Source organism: Meleagris gallopavo, chromosome 5 (assembly GCF_905368555.1).
Source record: "Meleagris gallopavo chromosome 5, MGAL_WU_HG_1.1, whole genome shotgun sequence".
In the NCBI taxonomy this organism is placed as follows: Eukaryota; Metazoa; Chordata; class Aves; order Galliformes; family Phasianidae; genus Meleagris; species Meleagris gallopavo.
The window spans coordinates 41,728,527-41,752,207 of NC_139408.1; the positions used below are offsets into that span (position 1 = coordinate 41,728,527).

A 23,681-nucleotide genomic window follows, 5' to 3' on the forward strand; every position below is an offset into this window, starting at 1 on the left:
AGTGGTGTGTAACAGGAAAATGAAAGACAGGATACAAAGACAAACCATGTATAAGGACATACTTTTCCAATATGAGATGTTCAAATGATGGAAAACATACAGCAGAGAGGTTAAGCAGTCTTCATTCTTGAAAGTCCTCAACATTATATTAAATATGAGTTTTGATTTCATAGCCAATGCTATAGGCAGAGACTTGGACTAGAGATATCCTAAGTTCTCTTCCATCCTGATTTATCCTAAGATCCTTTGATCTCTGATAAGTGTGATTTAGTTGTGGATATTTCAAATTTACATTAGGAAAGAAGCTATAAGAATTTTCAATCTCTTAATTTTAGGAGTATTTTTGTTGTTATCAGTGCTTGAACAAACATGATTTGCAAAACAAAAGAGAATGCGAAATGGAATATTTGAGATTTCTTGTCCAAATCACTCATAACTACCATGAAAACAAACATGTTTAGTCAAATCCTAGCATGTTTCCTTTTACCTATCAGCCTTTTAGGACAAATATGCTAACAGTCATGCTTTTTCACTGCAATCTTGAGTGTGTTGGATGCATTTTTATTGTAATTTCAATGTTTTCTTATTTAATTAAAATAAATATTTAATTAAATATTAACTCTTTGATTCAATGTTTGCAGAAGTGACTTACTATTAAAATGTTTTCATTTTTCATACAAGTCTTATTCCATGTTTTACCATCAGATATATTTTATATATTCTAAGTTTTAATAGACAAAGAAATACAGGATAGAGACTACTCTGAAAGAATTGCCTCCTTCTTTATTATGTGGGCTATGATATCTGAGGTAGATATTGGTGGTATACCAGTAGAGGTTGAAATTTCTCACTAATATTCCATTATGCTTAGTTGCTGTGTGACAGGTGGCAGCAGAGGAGCAGTCTGACAAAATGACATCTGACATGGAAGTGTGAATGAAGCAAAGGTGTTACACTACATTCCTCTATGTGAAAAAAAATTGCACCCATTGACATTCATCAATGCTTGATTAATGCTTATAGAGACCAAAGAGTGGATGTGAGCACAATGAGGCAGCTGTCACACAAAACACACACACAAAACAAAGAGTGCCTCAATCAGCTCATCCATGCAAATCAGAATATTATGACCAGGGAACTATGTACAAATATTGGCTTTACTGTGTTGGAAATGATGGTGATAGCATTGGAATATCACAAATGTTGCTCTAGATGGGTCCCACAAGTGCTTACACAAGAATAGAAAGAACACTACATGCAAGTTTTTCAACATGAAGCTGAAGGTAACAGTTACTTCAATTGCATCATTACTAATGACAAGATATGGTACCACCGCTACAAGTCAGAATCAAAACCGTAGTGCATGGAGTGGTGACTTGTGAATTCTCCATTGAAGGAAAAGCTCAAGACATGGCCCTTAGTGAGTAAAGTGTTGTGCACTCTTTTGAGGGATAAGAAAGGGTTGATCCTTTGGGATTTTTTGCAACTCAGACAAACCATCAGCTCTGGCCGCTACATTACAACACTGACCAAATTGAAGGCTTGAACATCTAGAATCAGGCCAGAGAAGAAAACATTTTTCTTTCATTAATACCAGTACCCATAACAGTGTGAATACTGTGTAGCACATTGTTCTATAAACCCACCATATAGTCTGGATTTGAAGGCTTCTGATTTCCCTCTGTTTGGGCTGATGAAATGTGGACTGAACGGATAACATTTTCCTAGCTACAAAACTGTCATAGCACTTGTGAAACAACAGTTCACTTCTGATGACACAGATTTTTACAGTACAGTACAGTTCATTGCTGGTGAAAATGCATAGCCAGTGCTGGTGACTATGTTGAAAAAAAGTGTTTTGTAGCTGAGAATTTGCTCCATCAAATAGCGTTCTTGTGTTCTTTGTATCTGTCATAGTTTCCATGGAAACAAATAGGAAGCATTACAACTTTCTGAGAGACCATGTATTTACAATTCTGAAACAGACAGGAAAATAATTATTAAATTCCCATAATATTATACTATGAAGAAAAGAATCAGATTAACTTTTCTCTTTCTGAATTGATATATCTTCCCCATGCATTCTACACAGAAAATAATATTTTATGATGAAGGATCTTTGAAAAAAATGTCTGATTGTTTCTAGAACAATCATTTTGACACAAATTTATTATTGACATGTTTTGAAAGTGAGATAGCAGCATTTGGAACCAGAAAACAACTTCAGAAGTCACACAAACATTTCAATTTACCTGCTACAACTACACTTACAGGGAAATGTTAACTGAAACTCTGTGAATAAATATGAACAAGAAAATCCACAGATTTGTTATCTATCAACAAAGGCAAAGAATTTTACAATATCAAAGGATTTCTTGCTCTGTTTTAACTTTTTCCACTTAATCTTAGTGTTTAGTTGCCTACAGTGCTTCCAAAAACGTATTATACAGGGCAAATTCAGTTTTGTATCATAGTATACATGTAATGAGAAATGAGTTGAACCTTTGGGATATCTTACTGGAATGCTGTGAATCGTTTATGCTTTAAAGTGTTTTCAACACTTGCAATTATGCTAGAGTATGCTTGGTTGTCTCTTTAAAATATTTAGAAATCACAGCTTTCATTCTAGGTCACTGTTTAAATCATTGTCTTACAGTCTTCTTGTCATTAGGTTAAGATACAAATGTGCTTTTGGGGACTTAAAATCTACAAATCTGTAAAATCAAAGCAGCAATTCAGATTTTAGAAGTGCAGATCTCTTCTGAATAACCTTCTAAAGTACTTTAGTCCTTATAGTAAGCTATTTTTCTGTACTGTTATTCAAACTACACTTGACAATGTATCCCAATTATTTCTAGTAATACAAACAATTTGATGTTCATATTACCACTTAAACCATTTCAAGTTCTCTATTCTGCTCTCCTTTTCTGAATAAGGAAAGCACTATTCATAAAATATAACCTAGCAAACATTTAATAATACCAGTCTGGCAAGTGACTATTTAATAGCTCCTATTTAGGAAGTAAAAACAAAGTGATATAATCCTGCTATTCATGACCTTTTCATGAATAGCCAATGAAGGTGATTGTAAGAGAAACTGTAACCTGATGGCTTGTGGCTAGGGCTCATCGTAAGTAAATAAATATACAGTGTATGTGACTCTCACATACATTCTCCTTCATGAGTTGGGACTGTAGTACATTTTTCTCTCTTTCTTAATCCTCTGTGACTTAAAAACAACAACCACATATGCAATGAACAGCAGTTCACTGTAATTGCAAATGATGGGCATGAGCCAGGTTTGTATAACATCACTGATTCTGATATTAGGATAGCAGTAACATAAAATTCCAGTGCTCACACTGTCATCCATCTGTAAGTAGACCTGAATACCAATGTTTCTATCAATAGAAATGGGTTTCTTAAAAATAACTAGTACAAAATATCTTCATTGAAGAATAAGCTATTTGGGAACATATTTTGCATGGCTGCTTGGGATTTTTGCCTTTCTCTGTTTATAAATTACCCTGGACAGATGTACTTTTTACTGGGTAAAGAACTGTCTGAATAGCTGGGCCCAGAAAGTGGTGATGAATTGAGTTAAATATAGCTGTTGACTGGCCACAAATATTGTTCTGCAAGGGTTGATACTAGGGGCTGTCCTTCAATATCTTTATTGACCCAGATGAGGGGCTTGAGTGTACCCTCAGTAAGTTTGCAGTTGACACAAAGTTGGCAGGAAGTGTCAATCTGCCTGGGGATAGGAAGGCCCTACAGAGTGATCTGGACAGGATGAATCACTGGGCTGGGGCCAGTGGAGTGAGGTTCAACAAGACCAAGTGCTGGGTCCTGCACTTCAGCCACAGCAACACCAGGTAACACTACAGGCTTGGGGCAGAGTGACTGGAAGACTGTAGAAGAAAATGACCTGGAGGTATTGGTCAACACTCAGCTGAAAATGAGCCAGCAGTGTGCCCAGATGGCCAAGATGGCCAATGGCATCCTGGTTTGTATCAGAAATACTGTTGCCAGCAGGAGCAGAGAGATGATCATCTCTCTGTACTCAGTGCTGGTGAGGCCACACCTCGAATACTGTGTTCAGTTTTGGGTCTCTTACCACAAGAAGGACATCAAGGCCCTGGAGCCTGTCCAGAGAAGGACAACGAAGCTAGTGAGGAGTCTGGAGCACAAGCCTTATGAGAAGTGGCTGAGGGAGCTGGGATTGTGTAGTCTGCAGGAGAGGAAGCGAAGGGGTGACCTTATTGCTTTCTACAACTAGCTGAAGGGAGGTAGTGGTGAGGTGGATCCCATGTAACTAGTGAAAGGACTAGTGGGAATAATTTCAAGTTGCACCAGGGGAGATTCAGGTTGGACATTAAGAAATACTTCTCTGAGAGAGTGATCAGGCCCTCTTTAAGAGGACTAGATCACCTCCCCTATGAAGACAGAGCTGAGTTCGTTCAATGTGAAGAAGACAAGGCTGTGAGGAGACCTCATTGCAGCCTTCCAGTAATTAAAAGGGGATAATAAAAAAGAGGGGAATCAACCTTTAGAAGGGTAGGCAGTGATAGGACAAGGGAAAATAATTTTAAGCTCAAGGAGGGAAGGTTTAGATTGGATGTTGTCTCACTTCAATTTATAGGAGGGAGAGGAGGTTCTTTTAATATCTGTATACCCAATGTGAAATTAAGAAACAATGGTTCAAATGTTGGTCCGACCAGTTTATTACAAATCTTAATTAGGGAGATGGAAAAGAGGAGGACGGACACTATAATGAATTGGTGTAATGGGAAGGCAAGGAGGGTGATAGAAAAGATAGGAAATAAGCAAGGAGTCTTTATAAGAAGCAAGAGGGAGATAGTCACCACCATGGATCCAGCGTGGTTCATATGTCAGTCAGTCAGTAGCGGTGGGTCATCAGGCATTGTTGTTCTGTTGAGGACGACGATGATGGTGACCATAGCGATGATGGCCCCTTTTCAATGGTTTCAAAGTAGTTGAGTCAGCTCTCTTTGGAGTGACAGCTCAAGTCCAAAGTGGTTGAGTCAGCTCTCCTTGGAGTGGCAGATTCTGGCTTTGGGATCTCAGCAGAAACTCCTCTGTTCCCATCTTCCGGGTCTTGCAAGCAGATAAGAGGGAACAGGGATGCCCACCTGCATCCTGTTTTTCACAGGACATGATGGTATCATTTCCCAGTTTTCCCATACCAACCTGGAGCTATTTAGTCACAGGCCAGATCTTCTGCCAGTAAACACTCCTGAGCAATCTCTTCCAGAGGCAAGCAGCTCTGGAGGAAGGGGCTTTCAAATGTCCACAAAGTGACATCAGTTGTCATACCCATCACTTGCCTCCTCAATAAGTCAATCAGAGTCTTATCACAAGAAATACCTCAGGAAGCAAGCTTTGAGCCAAAAAAAAAAAAAGAAGGATTCTCACAGATGTCAAGGAGAAGTTCTTTACAGAGAGAGTGGTGAGGTACTGGAACAGGCTGCTCAGAGAAGCTGTGGATGTGCTATCCCTGGAGGTGTTCAAGTTCAGCTTGGATGAGGCCCAGTGCTACCTGGTCTAGTACCAGATCTGAGGTTGGTGGTTCTGCGTATGGAAGGGGAATTGGAAGGTGATCCTTGGGGTCCCTTCCAACCTAAATCATTCTATGATGCTCTGATTCTATGATTCTGGAATGGGCTGACCAGGGGGGTGGTGGAGTCTCCTACCCTGGAGGTGTTCAAGAAACATTTAGATGTAGTACTGAGGGACATGGTTTAGTGTGAAATACTGGTGATAGGCGGATGGTTGGAGTTGATGATCATAGAGGTCTTTTCCAACTATGGTGATTCTATGATTCTACTTAAAATTTCCTTTATGTAGTCCTGATTTTAAACAAACTTTCCCATGATAAATTCTATCATAGGTTGAATGCACAAAGAACACTTTTTAACTCTCCTAAATGACAGAACCAAGCTATAAAATTCATTATTCCATCATTATTTCCTCACTCTTTAGGTCTTCATTTGATTGGAGATATCAAAAAATACAGATGCTTTACTTACAGGAAAGAGGTTCAGACAAATGTTTAAAGATCAAAGAGCAACCAGGCATGGAATGCATACCACCTGTTTTCTTCCAGCCTTCGTGTTTATATAGCTAGTTTTTCCTATGTAACTGACTCATTCACTAGGAAAATGATGTGTTATATCTATCTGCCAATAAAGTTTATCCATATATCTATCTGTCTATCGGACTGTATCTGAAAGAAGGGCTTAAAAGTATAAGAGTTTTCTGAATAATTTTAAACATATTGAAACTTAGTAGAAATGTTGCTATATTTTTATTATTATATATGTTATTTTTATTATGTTTTTTAAAAAACTACAATAAATCTTTGCAAATATTTTATGAAATAAAAAATATATATAAATTTAAAATAACATTGAAATTTTAAAACATAAATCCTTAACCAGTATTTCTATATACTTTCTTGCAACACTTGTTGCTAGAAAGTACACACAGAGAAAGCTGGATTTGTTATATTATATTCTAGACTGAATATGTAAGAATTAAGGTCTGAATGACAGGATTCGATGTTTTTATTTCTTTGTAATTATTCTAGTTTAAAGATTGGTAGCCAATTTATTTAAAAGACAAAAGCCAAATGCCTAAATTAGTTTAATCCAGCTTGTATTATGGGATTTTTTGTGTTTAGCCAAGAAATACAATTAAAAAATAAATTAATAAAAAATATAGAGATACTAGACTGCTTGATTCACATACAACTTACTTGTGTTACTCACAAGAATGCACACATGTTCAATGTATCCTTTTGGTTTTACTATCATTTGATGCTATAGGAATAAATATGTTGTATTTTCAATGTAGTTCATTAGGTAGTTAAAAAAATAAAACAAAAATTTTCAAGAATCACAGAAATATTTTTCTTCCTTTATTATTTAAAAATTATAGTGGCTCTTTTATGAACATGATTAGACTTAAAGCATAGGACTGAAAGGATGAAATTATTTCAAAGCTATATACTTGATTTTGAAACCTGTGGATGCTGTACAATGTCATGCTTCTTCATGCTATATTTAACTGAGAGTGTACTTACAGACATGGTATCAAATTTTGATCCTCATGGTAATCAGGCTTATACACAGCCTTACATAACACTTCTGAATGTTGCTGTGACATTTTCCACTTACTTCATTTTGGTACTTTCCCAGTTTTAGCAAATTACAGTTTAAACTTAGTAGAGTAAAATATAAAGAAAAAATATCTGTGTAATGATACTTAATTCTTATATGTCCCTCTGTATTTACTAACTTCCTAGCTATTAGCTAGACTTAAGTTCTTTACTTCTACCTTCTTGTTAACAGTGATTTGCAAGTACCTGATGATGGGAACGTGGAAGTGTTATGCTAGCCGTATTTGAAAATCTCTTCCTCTCTCTATTTGGTGGAAATTCATATGTAACAGTATATTTCATTTTCTATCATTATATTAATATATTTTTAAAATTACATTCCTTGTTAATAATGGCTCCAAAGGAAGTCCCATTCCTTGTTAACATAGTATTGCAGTCGGATGAGACCAAAAATAATGTGAACCTAACTCCTGAAAGAGAACAAACAAGTGAAGGCCAGATTGACATAGAGCATGATTACAAGGCAGATACTGTAGGCAGCAGTATAGTCTCAGTAGCAAAGATATTAGCTTTGATAAATAATTTATTCACTTCCCAGACAGATTTCAGAGTTTGACTGTGCACTGTGCTTCCATAACTACTACTCAACCTATTAGTCTGCGTATGTCTGAAGTAGACTTTGGTGACTTCAGGAAAGACAAGTAACTTGCTACAATATAAAACTAAATTTTTATAGTCATATCTATACAGTCATTTTGAAATTTCAAGAACATACGGGTTTTTATTCAATTGCTAGTATTAGTGAAAACAGATTATTTTGAAGACCCCAGAGTAAGTAGTGGGGCATAAAAGTACATAAATTAGTAAGTAACGAAAAACAGTCAGAGAAGAGCTTCAAAAAGTTACATCATTCATTATTTCAGATTTGACACTGATAAGAATGCCAAGATTTAAAGATATGATAATCTATCTGGTGCTCAAGGCAATCTACAAGAAGTTGTTCTCTGAAATTAATGTTGATAAAACAAATGATGTCTCAGATATGCAAAATTTCTTTAAGTAGGTCTCAAATCATGTTCCCCTTCTGATCATTTTAATGGTAATGTAAACATACTAAAAATATATCCTAGATATTTCGATTAAAAATCTTTTTCATAGAATCATAGATTGGCCTGGGTTGAAAAGGACCACAGTGATCACCTAGTTTCAACCCCCTTGCCATAGGCAGAGTTACCAACCACTAGACCAGGCTGCCCAGAGACATACCCAGCCTTGTCTTGGATGCCTCATGAAGAGGGGCATCCACAACCTCTCTGGGCAACTTGTTCCAGCATGTCACCACCCTCTGAGTGAAGAACTTCCTCCTAATATCTAGCTTAAATCTCCCCTGTCTTAGTTTAAAACTGTTCCTCCTTGTCCTATCACTATCAAACCATGTAAACAGTCATTCCCCCTCCTGGTTTATACGCTCCCTTCAAATATTGGAAAGCCACAATGAGGTCTCCGTGGAGCTTTCTCTTCTCCAACCTAAATAAGCCAATTCCCTCAACCTTCCTTCATGGGAGAGATTCTCCAGCGCTCTGATCATCTTAGTGGTTTAATTAATTTATTCTTGTTAATCAGGAAGGAAAAAAGAGAAAGACAATGGACATAAGGGAACATAATATTTTGCTCCAGAGAGAGGAAAGTACAATTTTTTACCATGTGTCATGAAATCATTTGGTCCTTAGGTGGGAAGGGAACTCAAAGATCATCTAGTTCCAAACCCCCTGCTGTAGTCAGGATTGCCACCATGTTGGTCAGGCACAATTATGAATGCCCTTGTGAAGCTGTACTTCATCTTCTCATCTTGCATATACCTTAACATATCTTCCAGGATATATTCCATGATCTTCCCATGTACAGAGGTGAGGTTCACTGGCCTGTACTTCCTCAGGTTTTCCTTTCTCTCTTGAAAATCAAAGTGATGTTTTCTTTTTCCAGTTACCAGGGACTTCTCCTGACAGCTATGACTTTTCAAATATGGTGGAGTGTGGCTTGGCAAGCACATTGGCCAATTCATCTGATAAGATACAAATGAAGGATATCATCAGAAGAGATTGTGGCCAGTTTCAAGGTATTGAAAAATCATTGTTATACATACACATTAGCAAGATTAAAAGCATTACATTTATATTTTCTTTACTACTTTTGTTAGCATTACTTTTATATTTTCTTTACTACTTCACTACCACACCACCCAAAGTTTGGAAAAGAGTCCCAGGAAAAATCATGCTTCTACTAGTTACAAAGCTAGACACGACTTTGTGACATTGAGTTGAATATGATTTTTCTCATAAGCATTAGAGACTTCACTCTATCTCCAAAACCTAGCATCTTTCATGAAGGAAAATTTTACTACATCTATATAACTATATCCCAAATATAACCATGGATCTTTTATTGAGTTCCAACCACTATGAGATTTCTCACAATAGAAATGTCTTGAATATATAGAAAATCACAAAAATATTGAGGCAGCTGGTAAGTAAGTGAATAGAAGTAATGTAAACAATAAGCTTGCACTAGGTACCATTACTCAACTTATGATTTTTTTTTTTTTTTTTTTGTCCTATATCTTCCAGAGAAGTGAAGCTACCACACAGAGATCAATTGATTTATGCCTTACCCATCTCCCAGTAAAACACTGGACAGTTACTTACATCTGTCTCACAGCAAACTATGGTCATCTTCCTTAATCTTCTAAAATCACTGGCCTTGAACTAATACAAATAGATGTCTCAAAGATCAAAATATCATTATCCTGAAAAAAGAACTGAAAAGCAGAACTCACAAATTAGAAATGATTCTATATATCACATCTGAAGAGTACATTTTCATTTAGATTAGTGGAGCTCCTTTGGCTTTGGGAAATGAATTTTAACACATGGAGAACAGCTTATCTACAAACAGCCCTAGAAACTCCCAGTATTTCTAGAAATAACTCTACCTTCAGCCACATACATATAGCAGTAGATCTAGAGCTACTTCAGATTTATAGGGTACAAGGAAAAATATAATTTGATTACTTTTTTCTTCATTACAGATTCTGGTGGTTTGGCAGTAGAATGGATCAGAGAACTAATAAATCTATAGGCAAAGGAGATAAAAAGTTCTCTGCTTTCATCCAAATTGGGTAGAAAATGTTATTCAATAGTCACATTTGCAGAGGAAAAGAGAACAGATGTAGAAGAAATATTTCTTATCTTTGTTGCTCCAAAAGTTACAGAGATAACAATGCCATTTATACATGTATTTATCCTCAATACTTACAACTCTAACTTTCCAACTGTTCAGGCATGTGGGCATTTGTTACAGTAATGGAAGTCTATTGCCACTCAGATGTAAGACAGGCATTTCTTTTTTATTCCTTTTCTGGCTAACAGCCCAAATCCACGCAGCAGGTGCAGTCTCGGGAATGTCACCATCTAATAAAAGTACCTCAACATAACACAGAGCCAATAAAAACTCTTTTGCATAGACTTTGTTTTTCCTAACAGACTGAATTCAAAATGAGACAATGTCTACACTATCTAAGGAGGATGAAAATGTAAGCTTTATTATTAAATGGATATATATTTTTTCTCCCTTGCTTAGGCAATGCACTTGGATATCAGGTGACAAAAGCTGTGCAGGATTTGTACAAACCTTTCTCTCTCCGTCATAAAAACAGCCAGGGAGATGGGGAGCCCTAGCACTGTGTGTTGACTTCATTATTTCTTGGCAAGAACCACGACTCTGCTAAAGACTGGATAAAAGATTTAATTAACAGAAGTATAATTAAAGCAGGAGAAATCAACAATTGTTGTGTAAAGATATACAGATTAGTTTTATCCATAAGATCTGCACATATGCAAATCTCAAAACTTGTATTTGCTGGGATGCTGCTTTTATTTATCAGTGTTTTAATTCAGAATAATTCCACACAGATCTAATCTGAGATTTATGATTTAAACACCCAGTACTTCATAAATCCGACATACACAAAGGTAATTAGGAGTTCAAGCAAAGAATAGATTTCAACTTTCAGCAATATTTTAGAGTCCCTGAAAGTGGGAAAAAATGTCATTAGACATCACAGTGAAAGCTGAAGTGCAGACAGAGCAGTATTTTTAAGTTGGATACAGAGACAGTGGCAGAACATGCCTAACGATAGTTTACTTCAGCTGTAGCTTTTATTCTAATTGACATTTTTATTTTTCCTAAGATGTTCATAACAAGGTTCAGAGGTGGAATATGTTTAAGAAGCTAAGATAAATTCATCTGTTTTTTCCTTTAAAATTTTTCTATCCATCTTTCTCACAAAATTTTTCATCACTCAATCATGAATACAATCTGTTTTCTGTTCTGGCTGTGCAAGATTTATAAAAAAATGTCAATAGGTCAAAAATGTTGATTTTTAGTGCACAAAGATAGGTATTTAACTCAGCACTTAACAAGAAGTGTAGTTAACAATGTAGTAGACCAGACCGCATTCAAGTATATGAAGTTACAGAATTTGTAACAAAATGTGTCTGTGCCCAATGTAATTAAAATGGTTTTCTTTGTGAAATCATCACTTAGCTTTTGAATTGCATATTCAGATTTTATTTTATGATTATTTTACAATTTTCCACTGTCAAAGCACCTTAAAAACAATATATCAGAATGCTGATAGAATAAAGATGATCATAGCCACTATAAAGATGCTAATACTACAATACAGTGAACTAGGGAAACTCTCTTGTTCAAGATAGAAATCTAAACAGGAATGTGTAGATTGCGGAATTCAGCAAGACATAAGGTAAAAACCTACTTTTCCCTCAATCAAAACCAATTAATCTTCCTGAGATTTCCAAAGTTTGGGTCAATCAAATACTGTGTGTTAGTGAACCATTTTTCTAACTCTTGGACAGTACTGCCTCTAATAACAGTCTGGTGATCTTGCATACTGGGTTCAGCCTGATGATAAAAATAACTACTGCAGGGCATGATAGCAAAGACTGGTAGTCTTCAATTAAAATATTAACAGTTCTTGAAAGTTATTAATTACTGGCCAAGGCCTCAAGTATTGGTGAAAACTATTAAATTTAAGATCATGTTGAGTAGAAAGCTATGCCAGCAGTAAGCAACTACGTTTTTTGATAGAAATTAAGAGCTCTTAGTTTTTGTCTACAACTGCTTATCAATTCTGCTTTTCTTTGAAGTGTATGTTTTCACTGCCATGCACTTCTGAAGTTAACAGTACATTCTGACACACGGGATGCATCTGGGGGCAGTAGTTTATTCATTTCTTTTTTTCTTGACAGAAACAAGCAGTTAAAGAAAAGAAACATAGGTAAACTCCGAAGAAGAAGTGGAAATTGCTCAGGCACTTAGCAATTTTTTCTTCTTTTTCTCACTCTATGTTGTTTGGTTTTTTTTTTTTTCATCTTTACTTATCCAACACAGAGGTTTTTCTGTGCTACATTTAATTAATGGAAATAATCTAGTGAAGAAAAGGATGCCTAAAGGAAAAGATTTACTTTCCTGCAAGGATTTTGCATTACAAGTAGCTGAAAAATAATTTCCAGTTCTGGTTTCAGTTCTAGAATCTTTCTACTTGAGAAAAATTTTTCTGCATATGCTAAAAATAGAATTGTTATCCTAGATTTGTATATAAACTAAATCTATATTATTAATTTTTTTTTTTAATAATATGGTGTCTAGATACTTCAGTAAGAAATCAGAATCACTAACAGTCTTAGTTCTGTATATTCATGAAACAAATTTACTCTGTATAGTAACTAATTTTTAAAACATCAAGTAAGGATTTATTAGAAAGAAGTACAAGAATCAGATAAAATAACTCCTTCTCTGATAGAGTTTCTTGGTTCTTGCTATAATCTCCTTCCATTTTATTAAAACACATGTGCAATATTGTTCTTACATAGTATTGCAAATAACTATGTCCATCAACTTCATTTAATTCTAGCCTCCGCTTCTACAAGTAGACTGATTTAAGATCCAAAATTATGAACTTGCCAAGTGAAGCAGATGGGCAGTGTTGTTCATAACTTCCTAGACCAGTAAGATATTAATGGTGCTTTTTAGACAAATATTAATGCAAAAATGTATTTATACGCTACTCAGTATAAAACCATCTGAGAACTTCATAAATCACAATGTGCTGTTGCATTTCTCCTGTGAGATGGGAAATTGTCATTTCCCACTTTCACAAATAAAATGATAAATAAAAGAAGCTTAGCAATTCCTGACCAAATCAAATTCCTTTAGGACTGAACCAACTTTCCCATCTGCAGTTATCGTATAGTTAGATCATAGTCAGAATCAATAAGATTATTTTTGCATGGGTTATAGCTGATAATTATTTTTATAGTTGATAAATGGACATTCAAATCTTTTTGAAGGGAAGGGAAGGTTTTCCATATATTTTGAATTGTCATAGATATGGTGATAATTTCCAATTTTCCAGTGTTTTAGTAGAAAAAACTGAAACAAAATTGTAAAATGTACAAAACATCTGTGATCATTTAGTTTGCTAGTTTGGTTCTCCTTCCCTAATTCCCAGATTTGCTGTGTACAAACAAAATAATTATCCACCAGCAGTTCAGAAACATATCCATCCAATAGACTTTTTCTATTTCATTTGGGGAATCTTGTGTGTTTGTGGAATTTTGCAAGATACTGCTAAGAGGTAGGACTGTAGTTGTACATGACTATTTTTCCATCTGTTCCATTGTAATTTAACCAAATTTCATGCAGATGAAGAAGAGCTGTTGTGTCTGAGTGACCTCCCTGGGTTGCACTATAAGCATGAGGAAAGACCACCTGCTACACAGAAACTTATGTTACATCAAAGCAGCAAGGACATCTTGATCTTAGTCAGATGGCAGCAGAACACCTAACTGAAGCATGTTATCTGATCACTTCGAAAAATTAAAAAAATAAATGCTCAATACACTAAGCATAGAAAAACTCTGAAGGATTCTATAGATAGCTGTAAATTTTTTGCATAAAATAAAGTGAGATTAGAATTAGTCTTGCTTATTGATATTCATTTATGTATGTACTTCTCCCAGATTTCTTTCAACTATGTATTATTGTTTCATTAAACACCATGTACGTGAATTAATGAAAAGATTCACTCCCAAGCCATTGGAATGTGAGACAATTCACTACTGTGACTTACCCTACTCCTTTCAATATGAAAAAAATATATCCTTACCAAGAAAAAAAAAATAGAAAATGTTCATGACAAACAGAATCTAGGCCTTTCCTTATGTCTGATCTTCTGTCTCTGGCTAGCTGGAATAATAGATAAGTATAACACAGTTTATTTCTGAAAGTAACTGAAGATAGTAAGGTAAAAATCTTTAGAAAACAGCCTCTTTCATAGTCTACTACTGAAATAATATTTAGGATATAATGGCTACAAATTTTCCATTATATCTCAGAACTTGATCACTGAAGAGAAAAAAAGAAGTTATATTTTTGTTCTTACTCTTTATCCCATTATCTGCAAATGTCAAGGTAATGTTCAGAAATTTTGTAAGTTTTACACTTGAGAATGTGACTACAACTACCTAGGCATATTCCCTGAGCTATGGAAGAGTCATTGGAGAGTAACAACCCAAGAGTTATTGACTATTGACCAGGACTGGAGAAAAAAACCTCCATAAGCTCATACTAGTTCCACGTACAATTAAATCCTTTGTATTTTATACCTGAACTGTTCAGTGAATTGTTGCAATAACAGCAGGTTTGGAGGAATTGTTATAATTATTATAATGCTGCATGATCTCAACCAGCTGTGTTTAAAATGAATGAAACCAAAATTGTACTCTGATTTGTTTTAACAAATGAATCACATTAATAAGATCCCTTCCCTTTCCCTTACTTTTGCTTTCCTATTCCTCATTTTAATGTGTAAATATTAATTAATATTAATTCCAGTAATTTGTTTTATTCAAGAAGAAACTAATAGCTAAAGCATGGACCCTCTAAGGATGAATTTTCTTGGAACAGAAGCTTTCAAGTGAGGATGAGAGGAAAACAAAAGCTAATTTAGGCGTGAAATGATTTAGGCAGAACAAAAACGTATATTTGAACATCATAGTCAATATTTAGTACTATATTCAGAGAGAACAATAATAAAACCATCACTACTATAGCATGCATAAGTTAGTTTACACTTACAAACTAATTTTTTTGCGTAATATAATCAATGTGACAAACTTTAACTGACTGGTTTCAATTTTAATGGAAATGAGGAAACTTCTAAAAATGAGGAATGCTGAAAAAAAATTGAGGGATAACCTTGAACTGCCCCAAGATTTTCCATGGCTTTTATCATTTTGTCACATTTCATATTTATATTTATACATAGGTTATACAGAAATGTGTAACATGTAAAGAGACATCCTTCCCAAACTGTCATTCCACAAACTAAAATGAAGTTGTCTTAAGTGGAAAAGACATTTTTTACCTCCTAATATCTCTATGAAATTTACATTTTTTATATGCTTTGCAGATAGACAAGCAAGTACAGAAATGAACTTTCTGTCATGAAAAATCAGATGCCACTGTGACTTCTGCATTCTTATACTAGCGATGCACATTATATACGTTGCTGAAAGAGAAAGAATTCATGACAGTTCCTATGAATATATGCTTTTGTAAAATTAATAGCTTAAAGCAACTAAAAAAAAAAAAAAAGAAAAAAAAAAAAGGAAGGAAAGAAGGAATTATTGGGTAATTATCTGCCAGCTGAGGTTTTATCAGTGGTTTGAATTTGAAACTCACTGGTGCAGACTCTCAGCTGTGGCTGAAAAAAACAGCAAAGTGAGACTCGTAGCCAGCTGAACCTGTTGTTGCTTTATGCCAAATCTATCCCTCAGAAACCAGTCTGTCTCTTCTAATGAGATACATCTTCAACCTAAACATTCAATCTGAACACCCATTGTCTACAGAAAAAATGTATGTTCAAGTTTTTCTGTTTGTTGAGATAGTTTGTCAGTTCAGACAGAAATTCCATGCACAAACACCTTCTGATTGCTGCAGTCTGAGTTTACTTTTTACTCCACAAAGAAGGTAGTCATGTTTTTTGATAGCCTGAGGCTCAGGGGAGCAGGTCAATATATAGCTGCACCCAATTTTCCTCTATGACAGGAGAGGAGAAGATGCAGAACATTTTTCATGATTCAGATAAGCCATGATTGAAAAAAGAAATCTATGCACCACTACTAATTTATGTCAAATTATATCCTGAAATCTATCATGTACACATCTCCCAAATTTTATTAAAGCTCTCTACATAAAAAATTTAGAAACTTTCAGTCATTCTCTTCCAAAGAAAAATATGTTTAATTTCATCCTAAAAAATAATAACACATTCCCTGGAACGAAAACAGAAACATTAGAGTCACAAATACTTGTCCTAAAGTTCTGACTATCTTGTGCTTTTATGCTCCTTCTGATCTAATACAAAGTAGAAGAACATAAAAAAAAGTCTGAGAAATACTTCACCCTAAGAGGAGATGGCAGGAGGATTAGTAAACATTTTTGAAAGTGTGAGCAGTGCATTTTCCAAGACCTCAAAGATAAGTGAAAGTACAAAACTAGGGTCTCATTTAATCTCTTTGACAGGTCTACTACTAAGTCCTCCTCTTTGTAATGGGATGTGGAAGTGGACTACTAACAATGTGTTATTGTTGCTTTTTTTTTTTTTTTTTTTTGTGCATTGGTCATCACGTCAGAAAATTCAGTTTTTAAACACTAGAATCTAGGCTTAGAGATGTTCTGGCTAGCTGATACAAACATTTAAGCAGCTGTAATTTACTCTGTTGGTTTAAATATGATGAAAAATTATGATGCATTAATTTTGAGTGACTGGGCTTTATGCCAAGTAATGTACCAGCTGTCCTGCTGCTGCTGGCATAATTCCTGCAGAAAAACTCCATAATATGTATTCTGCCTAATTTCACAGGAATAGAAATGTCTGGAGAAAAATTTTATTGTTCTCTGGATTTACGGATGGTGAAACAAAGCCTAAGCGCAGATCATAGAAATAGATTGGCCTGGGTTGAAAAGAACCACAGTGATCACCTAGTTTCAACCCCCTTACCATAGGCAGAGTTACCAACCACTAGACCAGGCTGCCCAGAGACATATCCAGCCTTGTCTTGGATGCCTCATGAAGAGGGGCATCCACAACCTCTCTGGGCAACTTGTTCCAGCATGTCACCACCCTCTGAGTGAAGAACTTCCTCCTAATATCTAACTTAAATCTCCCCTGTCTTAGTTTAAAACTGTTCCCCCTTGTTCTATCACTATCAAACCATGTAAACAATCATTCCCCCTCCTGTTTATATGCTCCCTTCAAATATTGGAAAGCCACAATGAGGTCTCCGTGGAGCTTTCTCTTCTCCAACCTAAATAAGCCAATTCCCTCAATCTACCTTCATGGGAGAGCCCTCTGGTCATCTTAGTGGCTTGTCCTGTTTCTTGTGCTGGGGGCCCCAGGACTGGACACAGTACTCCAGATAGGGAGTCATAGAAGGCCACCAGATTGGTCAGGAAAGATCTGCCCTAGGTGAAGCCATGCTGGCTGTCTCAGATCACCTCTTCATCTCATATGTGCCTTAACATAGTAACCAGGAGGATATGCTTTTCCCAGGCACAGAGTTGAGGGTCACTGGCTTGTAGTTCCCTGGGTCATTCTTTCTCCCTTTTTTAAAAATAGGAGTAATGTTTCCCTTTTTCCAGTCACCAGGGATTTCATCCAACAGCCATGATTTTTCAAATATGATGGTGAGCAGCTCAGCAACCACATCAGTATCTCTCTCAGAGATAGCTGATCTCTGATCTCCGAGATGCACCTCATCCAGCCCCATGGACTTATATATTCAGTTTCAAGAGGAGATCTCGGACTTGTTCCACTGTTACAGTGGGTCAGAATCCTCTCCTCTCATCACCACCTAGAGGTTCAGGGTCTTAGCAGACGTGGGGAGTCTGATCACCAGTGAAGACTAAAGCAAAGCACTCATTGAGCACCTCAGCTTTTTCTGTATTTGAGTAAGCCAGTTCTCCATCCTCGTATATCAGAGGGGGAACACTCTCCTTGGTCTGTTTCTTCCTTCTATGTAACTGTAGAATCCCTTCTTGTTATTTTTCACATCCCTTGCAATGTTCAGCTCCATCTGCACCTTGGCTTTCCTGATCTTTTCTCTACACATGCGGACAACGTCCCTGTATTCTTCCCAGGCTACACAATCCTGTATATTTCTCTCTATTCCCTCAGTTTAAGCTGTAGGTCCTTGCTCAGCTATGCAGTCACCCACCTCCTTGGCTCAATTTCTTCTGCTGTATCTTCATTCCCATTGCTCTGATTTGTTTAAAATGCCCTAAGAGAATACAAGGTTTCTTTTATTATTATAAGAAAGTTTTTAAAATACATAATTTTAACTTCATCCAATACATTCTTTTAATTTGATTTTTTGACATGGATATTAAACTAAATAAAAAACATAATTATGGTAAAACATAAAACAAATGTATATAGACTTCTGAGATGTTCAGGTGATTTTTAAGGATTAAAATGTCCAGCTAGCATCATATTTCAATAGGATCCATTCCCTCATCTCTTAATAAATCCTCAACTTACGTATCTTTTACATAAAAAGACCATAAAATGTAAAAAATCTCCATCTGAAACAAAAAAAAAATAATTACGATGAAAATGTAAATTGCCTATTTCATTGAGAGCACTATCTGAATGTGCTTTTCCTTTTTTATAGTATACTATATCTTTCACATTAATTTATAGTTAATATAAACCAAACCATAGAGTCTTTTTAAACATCTCCAATAAGTGACGTATAATGAATGATACATGTTTGCATTGGCATGGTAGTTCCAATTAGAGATGATGAAATCCATTTCACAGAGCATGGTTTTGAACAAATACAATTTGGAAGCAGTTAAGTTAGTATCAAGAAGGTTCAAAATATGAGGAAGAGAGAATCAGATCTTCCCCTGTGTGATCACGACACAAGTGACAGTAAACTTTATATCCTTGTAAATTAAATAGTCTTGGGGTCTCTGAGCTCAGACCACATAGGATTTGCAACATTTGGCAACACTCTACTCTGGAAATGCCTAAAAAATGAGCTAGCATTTCACAAGGTTGTTGCCTTTCCAAAGAAAAAAAAACAAGGAAAACCAAGACCTAACTTTCTGCTCTTTCACAGATATATAAATTAGAAGTAATATCATTTAAGTCATGTTAATTTCTAGTTATATCTGTCACCCTTTGAGATAATCAACTATATGTATTCAATTATGGTTTCAGGGAGCCTCATGCTGTAGAAGTATGCTATTTTTGTGTGAAATATGAAACATGTTCCAACTGCTTGCATTTTTGCAAGATCACTTAATGTTTTTCAGAAAAGTTGAAAGTGTTAATTTCAGTGTCCTGGCCAAATTCCACTTCATATAGTTATGAACTCTCCATCTGACATTTCCTTTGAAACTCCATATGGCTCTGGTTGGCTGCACAGTTACTGCCCTACACGGTTGGGCATCACCTCTGTAACACCAACGAGCAGAACAGTGGGCTTGGGGCAGATTCAATGACATCACTCTGTGTGTACTTTGGAAAGCACCTTGTAACGCTTTATAAATACCTGGTTAACATATGCAGAGATTTTACACCACTCCCTACAAAGCCAGTAGTAGGAAGATATGCTTTTATTGCAGACTTATTTGTATCAAGATAACCTAGTTACACTGCCTTGGCCGTGAAGGTTGTCTTATCATGCAGGTAGAAGGGTTACTGAATCTGTATTAACCTTTTCTACCTGATAACTTTTGGCAGTAAACCTTCGAGATCTCTTGAATCTGAAGATTTCATACATTGGAGGTTGGAACTAGACGACCTTTGAGGTCCCTTTGAACCCAAGCCATTCTATGATTCTATCAGACTTAACTTGTATATGAGAAATGTGGGCTTTTTAATAATACTGTTCATGAAAAACAGCAACAGAAGGAACAGTAAACTAATTCTAAGGACTGAGTTGCTCATTCTCTGTGTAGAGATTTTATTGACATATATTTACAGAAGAATGGGTAAACTATGTTTGCTCTTACTATGCAGAAAAAAAAAAAATCTCTTCAGGCAATATTATTTTACCATTAAAAAAAAAAAAGCAGCATTTTTTGTCCCTCTTATCCTTTGAGGATGTGATTGCTTTTGATAAGGATTAAAGCTCTGGAGCTTGAAAAATTAGTCTGATTTATGCACTTTGCCATTCTTGTAGATTGCCCTCAGAGATTTGAAAATCAATAATCCTTAAAACAAATAAATACAGTATTACAAATAGATCTTTATGCCTTAATTGGAAAATACTTTAAGTACTACACTTGCCTTAAACTGCATTCTCAGAGACACAGCCGTCATACATCAGGAAAAAAAAAAAAATTGGAGGTGTATAATTTTAACGGCATTATAAACATTTAGATTAACACCAAACAGAATAAACATATGAATAATTTTAGAAGTGTGAGCAATTTGTATTCAATCCTCCAGGCATATAAAACATATCACTAGCTGAAAATTGTCAGGATTGCACCATTGTGTAAGAATGCTCAGAAATTTTCTGATTTCTGCTTTCCATTGCAATTAATACCTTCTATAACACCATTGCATAACACATCATTAAAGAACTATTTTACTGAACGTTACAGCTCTGACAGCCATAAATATACAATTTGGCTAATTCAGATTTTGATTACTATGTTCTATCTCAAATTAAAGTTAAAAAAAGAAAAAGGTGAATCAAAGTTTTAACATTTGGCAAAATATTACTCAAAACAGCTTTCTTAACATCCTGCTTCTTGCCTTGCCATTAAGTACAATATGTTCTTCTGTGTATTTTGTAATATCAAAACAGACCATGTTGCATGAAAATTTAAGCACATTATGTTATCAAAACTCTAAATGCCTTCATGATTTATGCATATATTATATTATATTCAATTGTACATTGGCTAAATGAACTACATCTATGGGGCTAAGCTGTAAGTTACTGACAGATCCAGGCATGGAATAAAGTATTAAATGTTGAGTTGTCTAGTTGTATTACTCTGTCGACTTCTTTTGAAAAAATATTAGATGTATTAGGTGCATGACTGGTAGAAGATAGTATGGTTAAACACCATTAAACAAGAGCCCTTCTATTCAGATACTTTAGTCATGTCAGAAAGAAAAAATATATTTCTTCAAATCAATGAACTGTTCAATACTGTTAACAACACCAGTGACCCTTTTCCTGCAAACCCTGGGAACTGTTATAAAGCAAGATAGTTAAGAATGTCATACTCCTTTGCTTTATACTTAAAAAGAAAAATGTGGCAAGTTCAGCATAATAATCAGAAAGTTCACAGTCTAGTGCCCCAGCTGTGAAACCAAAGCTCCTCTGTAAGAAGAAACATGGGGAAAAAGTGACAAATTTTGCTAATTGAAGCCATTATTTATGTTCATAAATACCAAAGGGAAATAGATAATCATACGGTGTTTGCATGTAAGTATATATGCAAAATACTGATATTTAAATAATAAGATTTTTTTCACATAATACTGTCTAACTTCCTGGGTAACTGAGATATTTTCTGGTCTGTTGGAATGCATAACTTTGAAAATCAAGTCATAAATTCTGATAACAAATCAACATGGAAGAAATATGTGCTGAAGATATTCCCAAATAATCAGTGATTCTGATCAGATAACATAATTTAAGTAGTATCTTTCAAATCAACAAGAATCTATGTTAGCTTAATATATATTGAAGAATGCCTCTATGCATGATCAATAAAGAAAATCAATGCCATGCATCCCATAGGGGAAGCATTTTATGCGCATACTTTTTTTCTTTGTTTTGCAAAGAGACCCATATATTCTTAGAGATATGCACTAAGCCTCTTCAAAATTTGGCATTAGGATCTCAGCATGTTTTGACATTAACTCTCACTGTCTGGATAATATTGTATTAGAAGGTCAATAGAATAAAAGAGAATCTAAAACTCACACACCTGAGATTTTTCATATTACATTATTTGTTAGTGAGGCAAAAAATTACAGGAAGGGTTTCCAAAAGGTTAGAGGAGTAGGAAAATTTTACTCCAAGTGTGGCAGCACCATTTAAAGAAACAAGAGTGAAAAAAAGAACAGGAAGGAAAGAAGAGAGAAACAAGATTGTACTCTTCTGATTCCTCAGGAATTAAAAAGACAAGCTCAACATGTTAGATTTCCAGGCTGATTAGGATTACCTATAGAACAGATTGTAGATTTCAGAATCTTCTGACAGTAAGATGTTCTTTATAATTTTAACAGTAATATATTAATATTTGGGTCATAATGTTGTTATGAACTATAAGGTCAATTGCATTTAATATATAAAATATAGTAATAATCATTGTAATAACCTTATGTATAACCTTATGCTATATACTGTATCATATAGTATTACTTTATGCATATATGTTGTACTTTATTAAATTATAATTATTATAATTTTTATATTTTACCTATTAAATTGTGTTTAATAATATTTAATATTTTAATAGCTATTAATAACTTTTTTAGTTTTAGATTTTATCTTAATAACCACTTTGGGATCCTGTCAGTTTTAGCCATATTTAATCCAGGGCTCCAAACCAGTCCATCCAGTTCTTTGCCTCAGTTTCCCCTTTTTATTTTTGTCTTGTTTGTTTCCTGAAGTGTGCTTATACATTTCAGCTGTGATTTGCAATGCTCCTAGCTATAAACTTCTATAGTTTTCACTGTTGTTAGGAAGAGCAAAGATATAACAATTACGTCCTGGGAGAATAAATAAGATAATTCATCTCTTGAAATTACTTGCAGATATGTTCTTTATCATATTCTCATGCTCTATTACTGTAATGTTAATTTATTTCATTCCTGACATAGGTTATTTAAACATTTTCATTCTTTTGACAATCTCTCATTAACAGTGATTTTCCATCCTACATCACTGTTGAAATGATACTTTCCCCATTGTTCTCCTATGGATATCTTGACATCATTACTTGCTTATTCAGCAGTACGTGTAACAACTTTCTGCTTAAAAAATATATTTTTCTTTCCTTTTTTTTCCCAAATATAGAAAGACAGTCTGTCATTTTGACTTACACAGAGAAAGACTGTAGTGTCTGTGTAAATTAAGTCAGAACATCACCTGAAAATGAACACATATCTGAATTCATGTTTCTGTAGGTTCTGAAGAGGTGCATGAACAAATTCCATCTTGTAACTTCTCAGGCATAAGGAAGATGGTCTCCAGGTGCTAGTATGGTGTAATCTGAAATCCTTTGTGATGTGCTCTGTGAAGTCAATAACTTTTGTAAAGGCTTCTGGATGGGTTCTGGGAACTCAACAATGATCCTAGGTCTGGTCACACCATTTTGAGGAGGTTGAAAACCCAGCTTAAAGATTAAAATAAAA

At 35.0% G+C, this 23,681-nt stretch overlaps 1 protein-coding gene across 33 annotated transcripts in view; it reads right to left on the reverse strand.

Annotated features, from left to right (window-relative positions):
- Nucleotides 1–8,730: 8,730 nt before the first annotated feature.
- Nucleotides 8,731–23,681, reverse strand: part of LOC146544333 (uncharacterized) — a 111,022-nt gene continuing 96,071 nt past the window's right edge. For 28 of the 33 annotated variants that reach the window (XR_014883728.1, XR_014883726.1, XR_014883725.1 and 25 more), the window contains 2 exons: nt 9,844–23,662; nt 8,731–9,203 (listed from right to left, as the gene is read on the reverse strand). The gene's annotated coding sequence lies outside the window, so the exon portion shown is untranslated. The remainder of the gene's footprint in view (nt 9,204–9,843; nt 23,663–23,681) is intronic. The other 5 variants (XR_014883717.1, XR_014883716.1, XR_014883714.1 and 2 more) reach the window with 5 other exon arrangements.